At 35.0% G+C, this 5,481-nt stretch overlaps 1 pseudogene; it reads right to left on the reverse strand.

The window, feature by feature from the left end:
* Window positions 1-2,686: 2,686 nt before the first annotated feature.
* On the reverse strand, window positions 2,687-3,130 carry LOC148697777 (uncharacterized protein At5g64816 pseudogene; annotated as a pseudogene).
* Window positions 3,131-5,481: the final 2,351 nt, after the last annotated feature.

Below are 5,481 nucleotides of genomic sequence, written 5' to 3' on the forward strand. Positions count from 1 at the left end.
ATACAAGATAAATTGGTTTTTCAGTGTTTCTAAGTTATTGAGTTTGAATTGGTTTTCTAAGTATAAGTTTATTGAAGTCTTACGTGTGAAAACAAATAATTTTTCTTATAGGATGTTAGGGTACATTTTTTGGCATCATCCTGAGCCTCAAAAATCTCAAGATTCGCCCTGAGTTTCATGAAACTGTGGTCAAGAACGAGTTTGTGGTGATGAGAGGATGTGATGGTGAAGGTTTGGTGGTCTAGGTCGTCGAAAAATAGCTTTGGAGCCACCATCGGTGTTTTTATGTGGTATGGATAAAGAGGAGGAAATGAGAGAAAGAGAGAGAGAGAGAAAGAAATGAGAGAAAATGAAGTGAGAGGAGATGAGAGGGTGAGTGAAGGAGTACCGTGAGATTAGAAAGTTGGTGTGTCTCATTGGACTCAAAACCCAAACAGGAGTAAAATAAGATTGGAAGTGTCTTGAGTATCATAAAATTAAGATAATGCGCTCGAACCTTCCCATTTGAGGGCCATTTTGGTCATTTTATACGTTCGCAAATTAAAAACAAATAATTTCTGGAATAGGTCGTAACAATTTTCGTTGAAATTTTGGTTAATATTATAAATTAAAGAATATACTGCAAAAGTAATAATGATATGAAAATGTCGCATTTAACTATCTTCTCAACTACATTGTACTTTTGGGTGGGAATGGACTGTTTGTCAGTGGTGGTGGCCATAGAGTGATGGCTAGCCAACTTGTGTTGCTAGTTCATTTGGCAAACATCATTCTTAGAGATATGCCTTGGAATACATGACAATTGAGCTAATTAAATTTCAATTGCTTTAAAAAAGTAACATCTCTTCAAAAACTACGGCCAAAAGATCCACAACAGGCGTCGCACCAAGCTCATCAAACACCAAGAACAATAATACAGAAGGAAATAATTTTTGCATGTCAGTTTTCTCCTTTTTTGTTTATTCAGTCCTTAGTTTCTAACCCTTAATTATTTAGTTTATTCAATTCAAAAACAAAAGGAAACAAAAAGAAAGAGCGAAAGGAGTTAAAAAGAGTGTGAAAATCATTTTTTTAATACAAATAAAATTTTTATCTACAATATCTGGACAATTTCAATTGAGCAAAAACCCTTGAACTATTTGTAATCTTTCAATGTCCGTTTTATTTTATTTTAATCAAAATCTTCAATTTCTTATACAATTTCAGGTGAGAATGCATTGTTTGTTCGTTAAATTAAGTTGATCTCTTTGTCGGCATGCAATATGCCAACCTACTTCCACTTGAAAGTCTACGTGGAGGCATTACGCCCTCCCCCTTTACAAAAAAATTAATTAATTTTAGAAGAACATGATCCGATCTAAGCATCTCTGCTGCCTTCATCATAACATATTGTATATTTCATATCTTATCCTTCGACTAATTAATGAAAGATTTGGCTTCATTTCATGGTTCTTAATTAGATTCTCATAACATTCATTTTTTGATTAATTGGAAAATTAAATTAACAAAATTCTGCCTACTTTTACGAATGACATCAATTATTATGGACTGATACACTAGAAAAATTCATTAATTTTACTGTACAAACATCATAATTGTATTGTTGTTTTTTTTTAATCATCATCTAAAGATTTTTTTTTTAATTTTTAAATTGTTCGATTTAGAGACTGGTCACTGGTGTGGCAAGAGAAAGAAGGGGGCAGGTGGCTGGGTTATACGCGACTTTGCGGGGTTGTTGTAACGGCGCGGGGGACGGGGAATATTCAAGAGGCCAATGCTTTGATGGCAGAGGCCTCTACCCTTCGAGAGGCGTTTGAGGAGTGCAGCAGACATGGTTTGTCAAACATTATCATAGAGTCTGATGCTCGTGAAGTTGTTAGGATGATAAGGAAGGAGATCGGTGTTGATGCGGAGGTGGAAAGCACAGTGCATGTCATTTGGGCTTATTACAAATGATGTGGGGGACTGTTTCGTTCGAAATTGTTCGTCGAGAAGGCAACCGAGCGGCACATTTTGTTGCAGCGGTTATTCAAAAAATTGGAGGATCTTTTAGATGAGATTGTATTGGCCTCGAGTTCTTTTTTAACATATTGGCTTAAGATGTAAACATTTATGTTAGAATTTAATAAAGTCTATCTATTGAGGAAAAAAAAAATTGATCTTATCATGAGAATTTTAACTGGTGATTTAATTGTTCTGACACATAAAGACAGCTAAACGGTCTTCAAACTGAATAGAGATGAATTTTTGACAATAAAGATAATAATCAGTTCTAATTCCGACATTTACGCCGTAAATAATGTCACATTGTCGTTGAAGAAGAAATGACTCAAGATGCATCCAACAAGTGCAATGCCCAAAAGAAAGCAAAGAAAAGTATCATGATTAGCAAACTTTGCGCAATTAACACTGATGATTGATTATCACTCCTTTTCTTTTAAAAACATAACAGATTTCTTGTTTTACTTGAGTGATAATTTGGTTCAATTTTATTAGTAGTGATCGGAGATGAGTTTTAGTTAGACAGAAATTCTTTAACATCAAAGGAGAATACGATAATCTAGTTCATCCTCGCGAGCCTAAAATCGATTAGTCAACCCAATCACATTATAATCAGAGAATTTAAGTCACAAAAAATCGGAATAACTAACGCTAACAACTCGTTTGGTAATACATGTTTTCGCATTTAAAGAGAACTTGAAGAAGAGAGTTTCAAGCACTCACTCTGGCATCTCCGAAGGCAGATGTCATTTCAATTGGGTACTTGATGTTGGTTTACGCAGACAGTGCGTGCGCATGCATCAGCACACGCATCAAGCTCAGATACACCGCAGACGGTAACACAAGTATCAGGAATTGGGTCCTTTGAGAATGCATCAACCTTTTTCAGCATTCTCATCGACGTGCATACCCTTTCGCAGACAAAAATCTCATCAGAACTCTTCTCCCTTCCTTTAGCGCTCTTTAATCTCTGCTCTTCGGCGCGCTTTTTCTTCACTGGAAATGCTTGTCCTGCAACCACTGCAGGGATAGCAGCTAAGAGGGACCACCCCACTTCCACCATCACAAAAGCAGGGGTCAACTTCTTCTACAGCAGCCTAATAGAAAAAGGAAAACATGATGAACTTAGATCATCATTTAGTCATCAGTGCAATGCCAGTTTAGACATTACTTTGTAAAATCTCCAGGTCACTTTGACATAACGAATGAGGTTATATTATATATAACTTGATAACAAAAGTAGAAAAATTCAGGTCATCACGAGACAATCCTCGAATTGCGTATAGGAAGACACAATATCAATATCAACAAAATGCATATACCAGAAGTTCTGGAGCAAAATTTATTAATCCTACACAAACAAAAGGCCACAGAAAAAAAAAAGTGCAAGCATTAGTCCAACATTTACTGTTATCCATTCCTAACACGAGACCATAACCAAACAGACTTATATCATCTGATACACAAACAGTAACGGGAAAGATTGCTACAAGAATGCCGAAATGTTCATCAGGCATTTTTGTTTTCCTTAATCTTCAAACTTTTTTCTCTTACAAACAAAAGAATTGAATTATTTTTAAATTGTCAAGTTCTATTGACGTTTGACGTAAAAAATAAAAATGTTTAGTGATTAAAAAATATATTTTGTTAAAAAAAATTATGTGTTTCTGATAAAGTGTTGTCACTTGAGGAATTTTTTAAGAGACATTTTCAAAAGGGTTCTCATACAGTAAAGATTCCAAATATTCCGGCTAGCATGCCTTTATTAATTACTAATGAAAATGGCTTGAAAATTTTGACTTTTAATGATAAGAATAAAATAAAGGGTAAAGTGAATAGTACCAGGATTGACTTTTTAGTGTAAAAATGTAGTTTTTCGTTAAAGTGAACAGTACCGCGGGTTTTTCGTTAAAACTCCCTTAATTGTATTATGTGGGAGTTTTGTACTTGGCAACACACGGGACCATACGTACACTAAATTTCATGCCGATCATTCAATCGCAGAAGCAATCAACTTGCTCTAAATGTCGAAGTTTCGAAAAATTTAAGGTCAACATTTTACTAATAACGATTGATAGATTAAATTGTGAGACCATATTTACGAATTAATTCCTAAGTATAAATCTATTAGTTGAGGATAAATTTTTGGCTCGTATCTTATACGGCACATTTTAGTTCGATTTTTAATGCGTGTAAATCACACCTTGGTGGTCAGGAGAGACTAAAATATCTTTGTGAATTTTTCTGACTCCTAAAATGATGAACTGTCGTGACAAAGTCACTATCTAGTCCCTTTTTTTTTTTTTTTTTTAACATAAAAATCACATTTGCAAATCGTGTGATATTTCTTGAAAAATCACTCTAATTGACGCTTCATAACAATCTAATAACTAACATCTATATCATATAATTTACAAAAGAGAAATGCTAAGGAAATCCTTTTAATCCGCCTCCTCATGTTTTTATCACAATTTTCGTGCTAATATTATAAAATCTTATGCCAAAAAAATAATGTAAAAGAGAGTGAGTCCACTTTGACAAAATCTCATTGGCATTTATCTTCACAAAATATAGTTTAAATAGTTGATTACCAAAATTTTTTTTTTTTACCACAAAAGAAACAACTCGTTCGGAAAACGACACGTCGGTTGTCGACAATAATATTTTAGCACGTATAAAGCAAACACAAGATTCCCGCGTTTGCAGCATCAAGTCGGCCAGGCCCTTGACTCTCTATCAACTGTATCACAGTCGTACCGTTATCTTCTGAAAAATTCCTATATATTTCAAATTTGGGTATTTGTGGGATTTACCTCAAAAGGAAACAAATTTAATTCCATATTGGCCCACAATGTCTTATCAGAAATTACTTAAGAAATAGATAATCTTAAAAGAGGGAAAATGAATAGGTCGTAATCAGATTGGATTTCTTGCTTTCCTTTTCTTCTGTTGCTGGATTCCTTACTCTGAAGCTACCACTTTTTCTTTAACTATGTAATATGGTACGGATAAAAAGGAAGAAATGAGAGAGATAGAGAGAGAGAAATGAAAGAAAATGAAGACAGAGGAAATCTTCTGTTGCTGGATTCCTTACTCTGAAGCTACGACTTTTTCTTTAACTACATAGTATGGTACAGATAAAGAGGAAGAAAGGAGAGAGAGAGAGAGAGAGAGAGAGAGAGATGAAAGAAAATGAAGACAGAGGAAATGAGAGGGTGAGTGAAGGAGTACTGTGAGATTAGAAAGTTGGTGTGTCTCATTGGATTCAAAATCCAAGCATGAGTAAAATAAGATTGAAAGTGTCTTGATGTCACATCCCAGTCCGCATAGTAACATATTGTCAGCTTTGGGCCACGCCCTCACGGTTTTGTTCTTGGGTTTCCTCCTAAAACGCATCTCACTGTAGGGGGGTGGGCATGTACATATAAGGCACATCACCCTCTCTCCCCTGGGCGATGTGGGATCTCACAATTCAACCCT

The sequence above is a fragment of the Pyrus communis genome, chromosome 3 (assembly GCF_041283825.1).
Source record: "Pyrus communis isolate YQ-2024b chromosome 3, ASM4128382v1, whole genome shotgun sequence".
Classification (NCBI taxonomy): domain Eukaryota; kingdom Viridiplantae; phylum Streptophyta; class Magnoliopsida; order Rosales; family Rosaceae; genus Pyrus; species Pyrus communis.